Source organism: Felis catus, chromosome B2, assembly GCF_018350175.1.
Source record: "Felis catus isolate Fca126 chromosome B2, F.catus_Fca126_mat1.0, whole genome shotgun sequence".
Classification (NCBI taxonomy): domain Eukaryota; kingdom Metazoa; phylum Chordata; class Mammalia; order Carnivora; family Felidae; genus Felis; species Felis catus.
The window spans coordinates 6,318,994-6,335,379 of record NC_058372.1 but is presented as its reverse complement, the minus strand read 5'-3'; the positions used below and the strand labels follow the sequence as shown (position 1 = coordinate 6,335,379).

The 16,386-nt window shown below is 39.7% G+C and overlaps 1 long non-coding RNA gene across 1 annotated transcript in view; it reads right to left on the bottom strand.

The window, feature by feature from the left end:
* Nucleotides 1-825: 825 nt before the first annotated feature.
* LOC109499521 overlaps nucleotides 826-16,386 on the bottom strand; it is a 581,435-nt gene continuing 565,874 nt past the window's right edge. The window contains exon 7 of the long non-coding RNA XR_002742161.2: nucleotides 826-1,434. This is a non-coding gene — a long non-coding RNA (uncharacterized LOC109499521). The remainder of the gene's footprint in view (nucleotides 1,435-16,386) is intronic.

Below are 16,386 nucleotides of genomic sequence, written 5' to 3'. Positions count from 1 at the left end.
ATATGCAACTGACCCATCCTGAGTCTATACCACTCGCCACCTCCTTTGTATAACTCTTATACACCAAGCCAGTGTTTCTTTGCCTTAAATCAATCCAGGGCAACTAAAGACCACCCCTATAGCCCAGAGCCCACTGATATTATTCTGGTAGCCAATTCTAAGCTGTATCCTCTGTCCTCCTTGTGTTTCCTGCAGAAAGAAAGGGTTTGCTTTCTCCTTTTCTCTTGTCTGCCTTCTGCCTGAATCTGTGCTTCCCCATGCAACCCTGCATGGTGTGGCATACCTCCCTTCTCTGAAGAAATGTAAGTAATACATTATTCACTCTTTCAATAGCATTAACTTCTCCATATCGGCACTCCGTCATCTCCATAAATTAAAATCCCCTGGGTATTTTTTAACACAGCTGCTCCCTAATTTCTGATCCACAAAACCCATGTGAGGTTATCCACATTTACTTCTATTTTAAGCTGCTAAGAATTGGAGTAATTTGTTACGCAGCAGTAGATGACTAATACACCATCTTTGCTTGTATTCACCGCCAGGGCCAGAGAAGTGGGTCTAGGTTCTTGATTCTCCTGGACGTATGTTGAAGTAGCAAAAACAGCACAGACTCTGAACTCAGACTTCAATTCAAATAAAAACTGCTGCTTGGGGCACCTGGGTGGCTCAGTCGGTTAAGCTTCTGACTTCAGCTCAGGTCATGATCCCAGGGTTCATAAGTTCGAGACCCATGTCAGGCTCTGTGCTGACAACTCAAAGCCTGGAGCCTGCTTTGGATTCTGTGTCTCCCTCTCTTTCTCTCTCTGCCCTTCTACACTCACACTCTGTCTCTCTGTCTCTCTCTCTGTATCTTTCTCTCTCTCAAAAATAAAATAAACATTAAAAACAAACAAACAAATAAATAAATAAATAGATACTGCTGCCTATGTTATTCTTGAGTTTGGTCAAGTCCCCTTAATATCACCGAGTCACAATTTCCTCAATTTTAAAATTGAAATCATACCTACCTCATCAGTATTTTGTGAGATTTTTGATAACTGACCAAGACAATGCTTATAAAAAACCAAAGGGTTTTTCATGGCATTGACATTCAATATATATTAGGGTGTTTTTTTTTTCTTAATGTCTCCATTGTCATTCAAACACAGTGAATAATCAATTGCTCATACAAAGAAATTGTCAGCCCTAAGATCCCTGGGAAAATCTCTGTATAAGCAACTAACATTTGAAGATAATGGTGAAGGACCATGCTTGGAATCAGAACAGGGAAAATAACAAGACTTCAACATGCAAATGAACAGTAAGAGAAATCACCATCACATCTTGAAAAGTTTCAGTGTCCCGTTGAGTACCTTCCACAATCTTGGGTTGCTGAAGTGAAAGGAGCCACTTTGTTCAGATAGAGCTGGAGCATCATGCCAGATCATCACCATTCTGGAAAAGAGGTGGAACATTGTGCTCTTGTTTGCACATCTCTTATGCATTGCTAAGACCTCCATCCCTATCTTCCTATCTTCTCAGTGACCTACTTTGTCTTGAGACATATCATGTAATTAAAAAAAAAAGGGTCAATGCCAGTTAGCTTACTTATGCATCTCCTTCTCTAATAAACCATGTCAACAAGATATATCAAAGATGACTCTCAAGGAGTTTATACCTAGTTGAGGTGAAAGCTATAGAAAAGTAAAAATACAAACCATGAGATAGACAACTAGACCTCTATGGTGATGATGAAGTCCCAGATGGGTGCTCTAGACTGGGTAGTTTGAAATGAGATAGTCTCCAAACTCTTAGTGAATTTTGATACTTATCCTTTCTTCAATACTGGAAATATGGAAGGGAAACTCCCTACACTATACACAAAATACATTTTTCTCTTTTATAGTTCATGCTATCAAAGGGATTTTTATCTAAGCAAATGCAATAAAGAAGGTTTGTTATATGTATTCTAGAAGTTTTATAGTTTTGAATTTGATGTTTAGGCCTAAAATCCATTTTGACTTATTTTTTAAATTGGGTATAAAGTAAGTATAAATAGCCAATTGTTCTAACATCTTTTGTTGAAAAGGCATCCCTTCCTTATTGATTTACTTGGGTAACATTGCAAAAAATCAAAGGACCATGTGTGCATTTATGTTGGAAGTACCTATTCTGTCTGATTGACCTGTATGTCTACTTTATGTCATTGCCAGATGGAGTTGCTCACAGTAACTTTATCATTAGTTCTGAAATCAAGTAGTGCGAGACATCCAATTTTGCTCTTCTCATTAAAACTTATTTTGGCTCTTCTCTGTCCTTTGTATGATCATGTAATTTTAAGAAAAATCATCAATTTGATACAAAAATTATGCGTCCATGTTGATTGGGATATATACATATATATATATATATATCCTTTGATATATATTTGGAATGTAAAATACAGGTATTGGACATGTTTGCTTGTGGTTTTGTTTGTTTGTTTGTGTATTCATTTATTTGAGAGAGAGTGCAAGCAGGGGAGAGAGAGAAAGAATCTTAAGCAGGCTTCACTCTCAGCGTAGAGCCATGGCCCTGGGATCTTAACCTAAGTGGAAATCAAGAGTTGGATGCTCAATTGACTGAGCCACCCAGGCGCCCCAAGTCATTGTATGTTTTAAAGCAATTCCTACATTTTCACATTATAATGTTATTATAAATGTTCTTTTTAATTTAATCTCCAAATTTTTCATTTCTTGTCTGTAGAGTTGCAATTGAATTTTATATAGAGAGTTTGTATCCTATGACATAAACTCACTTGTTAGATCTAGTAGCTTTTGTTTGATAGATAATCATATTCTTTGAAAAAAAAAACTTAGTTTCTTCTTTAAAATCTGTATGTTTTTTTATTTTATCTTCCTCTCTTGCCACTTTCCCACTCTTTGGGGTAAAACATACAGTTTATCACCTTTGAGAATGATGTTAGCTATAGACTTTTCATAGATTCCCCTCCCAGGTAAGAAAATTCCTAGTATGGGGAACCTGGGTGGCTTAGTCTTCTGAACATCCAACTTTATTTTGGCTCAGGTCATGATCCCAGTGTTCTGAGGTGGAACCCTCCATGCTCAGCATGGAGCCTGCTTAAGATTTATGCTGAGTGAAATAAGTCAGTCAGAGAAGGACAGATATCCTATGTTTTCACTTGTGTGTGGATCTTGAGAAACAGAAGGCCATGGGGGAAGGGACAAAAAATGGTTATAAACAGAAAAGGAGGGAGGCAAACCATAAGAGACTCTTAAATACAGAGAACAAACTGAAGGTAGATGGGGGAGGGGGTGGGTATTGGGAGAGGGGGGAAATGGGCGATGGGCACTGAGGAGAGCACTTCTTGGGATGAGCACTGGGTCCTGTACATAGGCGATGAACCACAGAAATCTACCCCCAAAACCAAGAGCACACTTTACACACTGAATGTTAGACAATTTGACAATAAATTATATATATATGAAAACAAAACCGGAATCCAGAGAGGTTAAGGCACTACTCCAAGGATACACAGTCAGGAAATGCCAAGCTGAGAGGAAGGCCCGGATCTGCTGATTTCCAGCCTGACTCTTTCCTGTACCACTTTACCATGATGGCTATTTTTATGTGTTGTCTGGCCATGAGGGGCTTATATTAAATATTATTCTCGGTGTATCCGTGAGGTGTTTCCAGATGAGATTAGTATTTAAACTGGTGAACTCAGTAAAGCAGATTACCTTTCCCTTGTGAATGGGCCTCATCTAATCCACTGAGGGCCTTGAATAGAACAAAAGCTGGACTCACCCCTTCTCCTCTGGTGGCTTCATCTGGGACAACCTTCTCTTGCCCTCACCCCTCCTGGCTCTCAGGCCTTCGGACCCTTACTGGTCCCCATCCTCAGTGCCCCCTGGCTCTCAGGACTTTGGATTTGGACTAATTACACTATTGGCTTTCCTGGGTCTCCAGCTTGCAGAGGCAGATCATGAGAATTCTCAGCCTCAGTACTGCATGAGCCATTTCCTTATGAAAAATAAATATAGATTTATATTTATAAAAAAAGATTCTCTCCCTCTCTCTCTTTCCCCCACTTGTGCTTTCTCTCTTTCTCTCTAATAAAAAAATAATTAGAAAGTAAAAAGGAGAAATTTCCTAGTATGGACGTTGAAGTTTATCAAAGCCTTTTTGCATATTTATTGAAGTAATCATATGATTTTTACTTTTAGTCTCTTGATATGGTGAAGTACATTGGTTGATTTTTTCTAATATTGAACAAACTTCGTGCTCCTGAGATGAACTCCATTTGATAATTTTAAATTGTCATTCTATTATATTTTTCTGATTATATTTCATTAAAAATCTTCTTTATGCCTGAGAGACATCCATATTTTTATTGTAATATCTTTGCCTGATTTTATCAGTGTAATGCTGGCTCATTAAATAACTTGAGAAATGTTCTCTTTCCCTATCTTCTCTTCCTCCTCCCCTTCCTCTTCCTCCTCCCCCTTCCTCTTCTTCTCCTTCTCCTTCTTCCATAGTTTGTTTAGAAGTAGTGTTGTTTGTTCCTAAATTTTTTTTGTAGGAATTACCAGTGAAGCCACTGTCCCTGGATTTTGTTTATTTATTTTTTTTTGTAGGAGTCATTTGTTTGGATTGTCAGTTACATTTCTTTAGTAGCTATAGGACTATTCAGCTTGTTTCTTTTTGGATTAAATTTGGTAGTTCGTTTCTTTTTAGGAATTTGCCCATTTTGTCTAAGTTATTAAACTTTTTGTCATAAATTTGTTCATAATACTCCCTTACTGCCCTTGTAATGTTTGTAAAATGTAGAGTGATATCTTTCATTCATTTCTGATATTGGTAATTTTTATCTTCACTCTTTATCTCTTGAGCTATCTGACCAGAAGTTGATCAGGTACATGGATGATCTTTTTTAAGAATTAATTTTACTTTCAGGGAGCCTGGGTGGCTCAGTCAGTTAAGCCTTCGACTTCGACTCATGTCATGATCTCACGGTTTGTGAGTTCGAGCCCCGCATCGGGCTCTGTGCTGACAGCTCGGAGCCCGGAGCCTGCTTCAGATTCTGTGTCTCCCTCTCTCTCTGCCCCTCCCCTGCTCGTGCTCTGTCTCTCTTTCTGTCTCTCTCTGTCTCTGTCTCTGTCTCTCAAAAATAAATAAGCATTAAAAATAATTTAAAAAAAGAATTAATTTTACTTTCATTGACTTTTTTTGCTGTCTTGGTCTAGAAAACAGAAGTTTCTATTTGATTAATTTCTCATTTTATCCTAATTATTTGCTCTCTTCTGCTTGTTTGAGTTCAATTTGTTCATTTATTTCTAGCTTTAAGGTTGAATCTTAGATAATTAGTTTTAGGCCATTATTTTCTGTCCTATGGTATCACTTTATGAAATAAATTTCTCTCAAAATACTGCATTAACTTCATCCCATAAATGTCTATATATTTTATTTTTATCTTCATTTGGCCTAAAATCTTTCTTAATTACCCTTCTTTGACCCTTGGGTCATTTAAAGTGAATTATAGGATTGCAAAATATTAGGTGATTTTCTAGGTATATTTTCTTTTTTTTTAATGTTTTTTTTAACGTTTATTTATTTTTGAGACAGAGAGAGACACAGCATGAACGGGGGGAGGGTCAGAGAGAGAGGGAGACACAGAATCAGAAGCAGGCTCCAGGTTCTGAGCTGTCAGCACAGAGCCTGATGCGGGGCTCCAACTCACGGACTGTGAGATCACGACCTGAGCCAAAGTCGGACGCTTAACCTACTGAGCCACCCAGGCGCCCCTCTGTGTATCTTTTCTATCGTTGATTTCTAATATAATTCCATTGTGTTCAGAAAACATGTTTGTGTTTGTGTGACTACCAACTTTTTAAATACATAAAACTTATTTTGTGGCCAAATATATGGTCTTAGAGAATATTTTGTATGCACTTGAAATGTATGCTTCTTTTTAGTGAGTGTTAGCATTTGAATTTTAGTTTTTGAGACAACCATTCATTTCCCCATCCTTCTGCTGATTCAAATGTTAAAAAGAAATGGATTGAAATGGGGAATTGGGGGGACAAAAGAATCCTATGGGTTTAAAATTGGAGCTGATATAGTGTTTTAAAATAAAAGTCACTGGATGCATTAGAAGGGCAATCCCTGGCTAAAAGTTAGGAGGGTCAATAGGATATTTTTTTATCCCCAAATATGGTAGGGGAGAGAAATGTATGAAAGATGGCTTGGTGGAAAGGCATTGGAAATTGTCACCAATAAGATATAAGAGTAATTTTATTAGACACTATATTAGTTTTGGATTGGTGCCATAGTATGTCATGATACGTTTGGTTTAAAACAACACAAATGTGGGGTGCCTGGGTTGGTTAAGCATCTGACTCTTGATTTCAGCTCAAGTCATGATCTCACAGTTGGATCCAGCCCCACGTTGGGCAGCATGGAGCCTGCTTGGGATTCTCTCTCCCTCTCTCTCTGCCCCTCCCCTGCTTGTGCCTGAACTCTCTCCCCAAAATAAAATAAATACACATTAAAACAGCACAGATGTATTCTCTTACAGTTCTGTAGGTTAAAAGTCTAACCTGGGTCTTAACTGGGTGAAAACCAAAGCGTTAGCAGGGCTCTGTTACTTTCTGGGGAATATTTTTCCTTGCCAGCCATCGAGGAGCCACCACATTCCTTGGTTTGTGGCTCCCTGCCTCCATCTTCCAGGCCAACAGCATTGCATATCTTTGATGATTTTTCCATAGTCACATGTCCTTCCGACCACAGCCAGGAAAGATTCTCCACTTTTACAGATGCATGCGATTATATTGGGACTATTCAAATAATCCAGGATAATCTCACCACCTCAAGATTCTTAACTTATTTACATCTGCAAGGGGTCCTTGCCACCGTATTCACAGCTGCCATGGATCAGGAAGTGGACATCTTTGGGCGAGCCATTATTCTATCCACCACATACTTTTCTCTATATATTTTTTCACCATATATAGTGTTTCTAAATGGTGCTTCTACACTGGTTCTTGTCAAATCCCCGCCTCCTTGCAGGAATGCAAAAACCAGTTAAGCAAATGAGTTTCTTTGGATTGTAAATATGATGCCAAAGCATGCAATGTGACACCTTGGAATGAATCCTAGGTCCTTGTGACACAGGGCTCTTGTGCAAGCAAAGGAGGGGCCTGTGATCCAGCAGAGCAGTTCTGTTACAGACACGCTGGGGAAATACAGCTGGGTTACTCTAAAGCCTGCCCACACTCAGTCAACAAGAGGCTCTTTCCTGATCCGTTCTGGTTGACCCCCTGTTTCTGTAGCTATCCTTATTTTCTCCCCTCCTCCCAAGAAGCATCCAGCAATAGGGGAGGGAAATGAGAAGTGAAATGTCTCGAGAGTCACAGTGAAGCGGACTAGTACACGGCACTTTTAATCTTTCACAATGTACTTATTCTGCTTTGGAATGCTTTCTAAATGTGGGAAGACTGGTGAAAATCTGCTACAACTTTTTATTCTTTACACACCTCCAGAATCTGCCAAGATTCACTAATTCATGTCCATGTGGGCGAGCACATTATTTCCTAACTGAGATTTTGTATTTTTCTTCTGAGGATGGAGTGAGTACAGTGTTGTAATTCATGGAAAATACATGAATAGGCTTCTAAATGAGCATCTTTTAATGCAACTCTAATGGAGATCTTCGGAAAATAATTTACCCCCCACAGTGTCTTCATATCATTTATGCATTTGGACTCACCACCTTTCCTTACATTAAAATAATTAGAAGTGTTCATAAAAACTAGAACGTGTGTGTTACAACAGAATCTGTCGTTTGCTGTGTACTAGAGCAAAGTATGTTTGCTGTGATATGCATAGCTTGGGGAATCTGTTCTTACTCCTAAGGGCAACGCTGGCTATGTGCAACTAGAAATACAAACCAGTGGCTCGCTGCCTCCTGTGGCCCTGTGTGTCCAAGGAATGCCACTTCAACTGCCAGTCTCCATCTGGCTTCTCAATTAGAGCCCGACAGGACAACTGGTTTTCTGCCGTTCTGTGATAAGGTAATCAGTTACCTGCTTCTATCCATCAAAACTTGATTTCATAGTGGTATGATATGATTTCTGTTAATACTTGCTTACATACATACTGGCTATTTATGTCTGTGATTTTTATTCCTCATGCCCACCCCATATCCCCTAACAAATGTTTATAACAAATCTCTGAATTATCAAAAGCTGTGCCCTTTACAAACAGAATTGTTTTCAGATTCGGATGGTGAGAGAAAACCAGATGGTTTAATAATCACAGTGCTGGGGGCCCCTGGGTGGCTCAGTCGGCTCAGTCGAGTCCAACTTCGGCTCAGGTCACGATCTCGTGACTCGTGAGTTCGAGCCCCGCGTCAGGCTTTGTGCTGACAGCTCAGCCTGCTTTGGAGTCTGTGTCTCCCTCTCTCTCCGCCCCTCCCCCCACTCACATTCTGTCTCTCAAAAATGAATAAACGTTAAAATTTTTTTTTTAAAAATCACAGTGCTGAAAAGACATTATCAGGATACAATATAAGCTGCATTCCTGTGGTTAACACCATAGATAATTAGAAGCTACATTTGTAAAAAGCTAACTAACCAGTTGACAATGAACCTTGTTCTGTAAGCTTGTTCAGACCCACGCTGTATTTAAAGACACAGAAGTTTGAGAGCTATTTGCGAAAATTCAAACCAGTCATAATTAAAATTATTGGAGAACCAACGTTTGATCTTCTAGCTCTTTACTACAGTCCCTCGGTATAAATAATGGAATGGATATAAGATGGTATTATCTGCTTTTCCACCCCTGTGCCTTTTGAGGGAAATTGTGATCTCAAGGGCATGGCTATCGGGTGGGAATAGAGAGAGGAAGAAAGGTTGTTGGCACATGCTTCGTCTATTTTAAACCAACCCAAACAAGTAAGGTGACATGTGCCTGAATATGTCTTCCCCTCTTTTTCCCAACTTATTCTCAAAGAAAAAGAAATGATCTATCTCTAATCTATCTATCTATCACCTATCTCTAGGTGTATAGATCTAGGTGTATCTCTAGGTATAGATATCACCTATCTATATCTAGATATAGATCTGATGTTATAGTATCTAAATATAAAGGGATAAATTAGGAATGGACAGATAATTAGATGCAGGTGATAGATGATAGATGGATAGATAGATAGATAGAACATAGAATAAACACAGACACATACACCCTACTTTTCTTATACAATTAATTATCCTACTTATGGGGCATGTCTAGGTTAGATGAATGTATATATACATAAGTGTATTTATTTATTTATTTTTTCAACGTTTATTTATTTTTGGGACAGAGAGAGACAGAGCATGAACGGGGGAGGGGCAGAGAGAGGGAGACACAGAATCCGAAACAGGCTCCAGGCTCTGAGCTGTCAGCACAGAGCCCGACGCGGGGCTCGAACTCATGGACCGCGAGATCGTGACCTGGCTGAAGTCGGATGCTCAACCGACTGCGCCACCCAGGCGCCCCCATAAGTGTATTTAGATGTGCATTTTTAGGGAAAAAAAGAATATTGCATTTCTGTAGAGTTAAAATATATTTCTGAGTAATAAAATGAGTTAGACATCTCAGTCATGGAAAGCCAAGCATCTCACTCCTGATGGCTACTCACTGGAATGTGATGGGAGTCAATCCAGCATAGAAATGTTTGTCATGATTTCAATTAATTTCAATGTCTAGTTAGTGTCTCTGCATTGACAAAATACCACCAGAACTCAGGAGTCCAACAGCACCAGTTTTTTTACAATGGTTTTGAAAGATGGATAACATTGCTTAATACAGAAGCGTACCTGGAAACAATTGCATGTAGCTTTGAATCAATAAGAAACAAGGACAAAATATAAGCAATAAATTGGGGTAGATAAACTGCTGAGAGCCATCTCCAGAGGGCAATACAAATAAAAAGACGGAAAAGCTCCCTGAAAATTATGACAGAATCAGGGCAAAATGCAGATTTTATAAAACGATTTGGTAAAAATAATCTAATGGCATGCATATACACACACAGATAGAATGTGTCTATAAAGTAATGAAACCCATTTAACTAATTTCGCATACAAATGTGGTCCCATTCAGATGCTGTAAATTGGAAACTGTCAATTTTCCTGTGGAAAGTTATGGCACCTATCTATAAACAGGCACTTTTTATATTGACTTGGCTATAAAGGATGTTGACTTGCTCTACTTCCTGGTTTCAAATGGAACAATTATGTATTTTCCAGTCAAGCTTAAAATAGGTCACACTGAAAGTTTAATGAGATTTCTTCTCATGAGGAACTTCTTCCTAAAGACTTCAAGGCCACTTTTCTAAGCAACGAACAGGAACTATTCTTTACACCCAGACATTCAGATTCATTTTCTCAATAAATCCGTCATCCAGATGTTCTTCTCCATGTGAGGCCAAATATTTGGATGCTGCTTTTTTTTTCAATGCTTCACATCAAATATGTAAACTTTTTCAGACAATAGTGTGGGGATATACATTGTAAGCCTTATGTGGTTTAAGTAGACCTCTGGCTTTTCTTCCCTCAAGTGAAGTTTGAGCATTGCTGATATGCCGTTCATTTGAATATTATGGCAACCTGTGGAAGTTGACTTTTCCCTGAAGAAAATGGCATGAGCCTATATCTTGAGTGATTTCCTTCTGGGTAAATGGCAAGGACAACATCCTTGGCAAATCTAACCCAAGAAAGCCATGGTCAATCAGCTATGATTCTATTTAGGAAGTGTGGAATTGAAGCATTTTGAAAACTAATGCCTGCAAAGAAAGAATCAGATGATTTGGCAAATGAACAATATCCTCTAAATTTTCTTCTAAAGTAATCATGATGTTTACCATCAGTTAAATTTTCAGAAGAGTTTTTCCCGCATTTGCTTTTGGGTATCCATCCCGAAGTCAAAGGTCACCAAATACCATTGGCCATCACTGTGGTACTTGCTTTTATTCAGTTTGTCCATTTTTTCTAATCTTTGCTTTGGAAAAATACTATATGTTTTAGAAGCAGGATACAGTTATTATCAATAAGTTGGGAATATATCAACTCAGGCAGTGTTAGTCACCAAACAAGGGTTTTACCTCTCCAGTGATACAGGAATCCTCAAGACAGGGTACAAAGCAACTTGAGGATGCATCTGGGAAGGGAGACAGAGAACTCTTTCTTCTTTAAGTATGAACTTGGCTAACTATTAAAAGTGCCAGCAATTTTGGTCAAAGCTTTCAATCACATCAGTCATACATGGTCTGGAAATTAGTTCAAGCAGTAATGTCCCAAGTCTGTGGACTGTTTCCTGATGCACTTACCATCCCATTAGTAACCCCAAGCATTAGTGTAATTAAACCAGAATCGATATTGCTATACACCATGGGGAATACACATTATTACTCGTCTCATGGTTTAAATCTTGGATCCACCATTTGCTAGCTGTGTGGTCTTGCTCAAACTGCTACCCTTCACTGTGCTTCAGTCTCCTCATCTGTAAAATGGGTGACATACTGCCAATTTGACTAAAAGGACTAAGTAAGATAACACCTAGTCACTAGGATCCAGTACAATCTTCCCCCATACTACATGGCAAGCGCATAGCAGCTACAAAACCTGAAGTCCTCTCATTTAATGTTACTCAAGAGTCTTCAATGGCTCACCATTATTTTTAGAGTGAAATAAAAAGTCTTCAAAATGGCCCCAATGATCCTGTACAGTCTGTCCTCATTGCTGGTCCGTTACCCCTTTATCTTCCTTTTCTACAACCCTTTCCTGGCTCAGTCTAGTCAAGACACACAGTTCTCCTTGATTCTTCACAAACATTATAGCCATACCCATGCCTCAGGAACTCTGCACTGTCTGTTCCCCTGCACGGAGTAATTTTCCTCTACACCGTCACATAATCATTTCTTCACCTTCAACTCTTGGCTCTGCCGTCACCTTCCCAGTGTGGCTCCATTTAAAATGACAAACTCATCCTGAGCCCTCTTTGTTCTCTTTATCCTTTTCTTTTTGTTTCTCTGGTATCCGATACTCAATTTGACATGCTATATGATCAATTTGTAATATTTATAATTTGCTACGTTCCCCCCAACTGGAATGTTGAATCATGAAGGTAGATTTTGTCGTTGTTGTTGGCTTGGTTCAATAATTCATCCTTCACGCCTAGAATAGTGCTTGGCATAACATAGGTACTCAAAAAAATACCTGACAAATGAATGGATAATGAATAAATGGTAGTGAGTTTTTGTGTTATTATTTGGCCGAATTTACCTTTGTCTGACTTGGTTCACTGCCACCTCCTCTACCTTTCGTTCTGTTCCAGGCTGTAGCATATGGCAGGTTAATCATTCTTCCCAAGGAGCTACAGCCTGGTCAAGAGTGCAGGCAGCCTCCAGCTACCTTGGAACATAATCATTCCCCATTTCTCCTCATTTGCAAACTAGCCTCCCAGCAGTATGCCTCCAAGTGAGCACCCAAGAGCCTCCAAAGAACACTGCTTTCTTTGTCTTGCTGTGGGGGATAAAAGTCCTCAAGCAAACTCAATCTTGCCAAGTGCCACAATTCCACTCCGTTTCATGCCCTGCAATACAAAGTCAGCTCAGGATCCATTTGTCAGCCATAGCTGATGGCGCCTTGGTCCCCGTGGTTTTCCAGACACTGTGACCATTGGTTGTGGGTAAAGCCTACGATGGACTACGTCCAGCTTAACGGCTGTTGTCGAGAAGAGGCACACACATTGACACAAAATGCTCCCAAACATGTTTGGATGTGTGAATCATGTTGAAGGATGGAATAAACAGTGAAGTGTTTAAAGATTACTTTCTCTTAAACAAAAGTCTGCAGTTTAACTCTCTCCTCTTTCCTTGTTCTATTAATACAAGGAGTATAAATTAGGTAGAGGGAGATGACAGACAGTCTCAGACAGAAAATGTGAACAACAGTTGCTTTGTTTTCATTTGGGCAAACAAGATGAGAGAAGTTCATACCAGAGTCTGGGAGGGACACGTATCGCTGCTGGAGAATGACTTGCAATAGTTGAATAAACTTCTTTGGGATTAAAAAAATAAATGTCTGTGCACGAAACCTACATAGTTCTACTTTTAGCTAAAATTGAAGAGTAAATAAAAACACCGCACCCAGCAACTGGGTTGGAGAGCATGCTTCCGTAAGTTAACACTTTACCAAGTTTAAAATCACAGAAGACAACACGGCTGTGTATGAATAGCACTACATAAAATAATTCCAATCGGATAATCCCTGTAAGTAGGTGGGAATACGAGTAAGCATAATATAGGTGGGGCTCAGTGATTGCCATGCCGACTTGGTGACTCATTCGTGATAGAAAATTTTTCTTCAGCTTCCTCGATTCAGTACTGTGCTAAACTTTGGAGGAAAATGTGGAGAAAATAGTTCTTACCTTCAGGGAAGTCACGGTTGAATGTGGGAGAAAAAACATGAAATATGATTTGCCTTAATGGTTATGGTCAATGGCAAGGTAGTTTCTGAATATTAAGGGGACATAGAAAGACACTGGGGGTGCCAATCTCAAATGGGAAGGCGTGCATGGTACTTATTTCCAAGGGGATGTGACAGGTCAGGAGAATCTTGAGGGATGCCTCAATGAGAGGTAACTAGATGGAAAAGGAATTGAGTGGGAGAAGATATGATTAGCAAAAGGGGATCTTGAGCTCAGCATGAGGACAAGAAAGGGTATGCTGTAGATATACTTAAGGGGCAAGAGGCAGGCGTTAGACTGCAGAAGGCTTTCTCTGCTATCCTAAGGAGTTTGGGCTTGGTATGGAGAACTACTAAAAGAACACCTCCAAGGAAAGACACCACTTACTTTTTCCAAAACTAATACCTCTGGCAATACAGAGTATGTCTCAAAATTCAAGTAAGTGGGCAGATGATAGTTTAATTCATTGAGTTAGAGAAATAAAAGGAGAATTCTTCTGAGTGGATGGCCGATTGGGACAAGTTGATGCTGAATTTAGTTTGAGATATGCTGACCTTAAATACTCAAGGAAGTGTTTATGACCATGGGAAAAGATAGAGTTTGAACTTGAGAGAGATCAGAACTTGAGAAGGACAGTTGAGATCAGGAAGCTCTTCATGAGAGCACATACAACCTCTGGACACATTCCCTATTTCCTGTCTTCCCTTCATAGAAAAAACAAACAAACAAACAAACCATGAGGGCAAAGGCTTTACTTGTTTATTTCTGGATGCTCCGCACCTGGAGCTCTGCCTGGATCACAGTGGGCACATAGGAAATATTTTCTGCAAAGCCTTATTACTTAGAATTGTAGGGGAAGGAGCTGTGTTTGGATAAGATCACTTCATATTTGGAGTGGAAATGAGAGAGGACAGAGAGTGAAATTCTATGTCAAACACTGGGTGAATGATGTCATTTGATTCTGAGAAAGAAGCCTCAGGGAATTTGGAGATGATTGTATTGCCCAAGACAATGGAAGAGACTGTGGAAAACCATGTTAAAAGTCACAGAGCACTAGGAAGGAATTTATGAATGACCAGCCTTATGGAGAGATCTAGAATGGGGATGGTGCATAGGTGGAAGAGAGCCAGAGTGCTGAGAACGGAGGAATTTAAGTGAAGTGTGAGTATCATTACTCTTCTCAGATACTTGAGGTGGAAAAGGAGCAAAAAATGGCCACCCAGAACAATGACGGCCCCGATATATTGGAAGGGACAATTTTACGTCCATGTATTTACTGGGGCTGGTCAATAACGGTTGAGCAGAGGATTTGTAGTGAAGAAGAGACTGATCATAGAAGACAGAGGGAACTGGAAGAAGCAAACCTACAAGGGGTATAAGACCAGGTTATCTTGTTGCAAGCTATATCCTGAATTCCCTGCAAGCACTGACTAGACAGAACAGTGCATGAATCCTTATTAAGCAAGTCAATATATAACAATAAAATCAATGAGTATACAGGGCCCAGATCTGGAAACAGGTAGCTTTGAATGGGAGGTGGGCTGGTCTGTGTCTCTGCCTTACTTCTTCCAGGTAAACACGGCTTCCCTCCTACACACATGTGTTCTTCTTTTCTGGGTATGTAGGGGCTAATGGTTTTGGGGCCCTGATCTCCTTTCCCTCTCCTAAACTCATACCTTTGTGGTTCTTCTCTCCTCACATAAAACACACACCCGTGTCCACTCACCCCTCCTCCAACTGAGCTCGTCAGTTCCCCCTGGCTTTCATGCCTTGCATCACTGATTTCATCCCACTTCCCTGTGTACATCCTTGGGCTCTAGGAGACAGACCACCCTCTTGCCAAACCCATCCACACCCTGCTTGGCTTCCCTATCCCATTTCTGAGCATGGTATGGATTCTTTGAGATTCCTAGGCAACGCTTTCTGTTGTTTTGCAATCAAACCTGTTCCCTGCCTCTTGTAAAACTTATGTGAAAACCTCACCTCCCTTATGAAGTTATCAAAGGCCCCTCACAAAAAACCCACTCAGTGGTTTAACTCATCTGCTGTTTTTATGACTGAATTGACTTCCAATTGTTTTCCATGGAGACGAGCAGATCCTATGACATTTACTAGCATACATCCTCCTCGAGGGCACACCTGGGACCACTGATCATTTTCCTGAACACATGCTGGTACTTCTTTTTCTCCCACTCATATGGATGCGACTAAGAGCTATGCTGTGGAGACAGCACTAAATCATCAAAAATAAATTTCGCAAACTCCAACATAGTGAGCGGTAAAAAAATATTTTTTTAAAAAAATCATGCCCGTACTTCAGACCCTATGAATAGATTAGAGCACAATTAGGTCAGATTTAAGGACTCCAAAGGACAGGAAACTTTATTCTGCATGGCTGTAGCCTGAAGCCTAAATTTGGACTCGCCATCTTATTTGTATGGATTTCTAACAATATGTGTATATAGACAAGGTGTCTCCTCACTAAATTCATCACCAATACCAGAATAGCAATTCAAAGCTTATGCCTTGTTATTGATGGGAATGCAGTGTAGATAAGTTGATTTACCTTGCAGAAATTATACTAATTGTTCCTTATTGCATAAAAAATTACCTTAAGATATAGACATTTAATGGGCCTTTTTTTTTTTTTGAAATTGTCTTGCATCATTTCTGTGGATCAGGTACCTGGGAGCAATTTAGCTGGTGGTTGTGTCTTGGGGTCTCTTGCACGGGCCTCTAGAGCAAACACAGCTCAGTGTCTTTTCTATTTAGCCTGAGGTCACATGCCATCATTTCTGCAATATCTTAGTGTTTGCTCAAGTCAGCTCTATTCATTATGGGAGGGGACTCCACAAAGCTATCAATGCTAGGACCCGAGGATCACTGGAAGTC